Here is a 797-nt window from a genome sequence, read left to right on the forward strand (position 1 = left end):
TAAACACATCACAAATATTAACACATAGCATGAATAATTAGGCTTACAAGCCATAACCATTTAAGCCACATCTCATGGCCATATACAATAAATCAATATGAGCCGATACATTTGGCTAATCATAACAACATCTAACATAAAAACTAGTCCTTATACATGCCACTCACTTGAAAGTATTTAATAAACATATGACAATACTCCAGAGTTGTTGGCTTGATGCTGCCTCCGACGGTCTCCAACCCCGAGTTGACCTGAGAAAACTAACGAAATGGAGAGGAGGGAGTAAGCTTAAAGCTTAGTAAGTCCATATGAAAATAATAAGCAAATTATCAACATGATTCCATGAAAATGTAATCATAATTACACTTTTGCTGATTTTTTGGTCATGCTATTTTCTCAAGTCATAGTTACTAATTTATTTATATCTAGAGCTACAAAACACCAAATTAAGATATGTTAATTTTCTATGAAACTAGACTCAAATATCTTATTACGATAATATTTTCAGAATTTTTGGTCTAGCCAATAAGTACAGTTTATTCATTAAAGATACCCCTATTTCACGGTCTAACAGTTCCTATCTTTCTTCCCTAAAAATTATTTATCTCATGGTACAAATCTCGGATGCTGTCCCTATCAATTCCTCTTGAAAATAGACTCATTAAGGATTTTTTGAATTCAAATTATGACCCATAATTATTTTTGTAAAATTTTTAATGATTTTCCAAAATCAGAATAGGAGATTCCAAAATCATTCTGACCCTTTCTCACAAAAATCCAATTGTCACAGAATATGA

This window comes from Gossypium hirsutum, chromosome A07, assembly GCF_007990345.1.
Source record: "Gossypium hirsutum isolate 1008001.06 chromosome A07, Gossypium_hirsutum_v2.1, whole genome shotgun sequence".
In the NCBI taxonomy this organism is placed as follows: domain Eukaryota; kingdom Viridiplantae; phylum Streptophyta; class Magnoliopsida; order Malvales; family Malvaceae; genus Gossypium; species Gossypium hirsutum.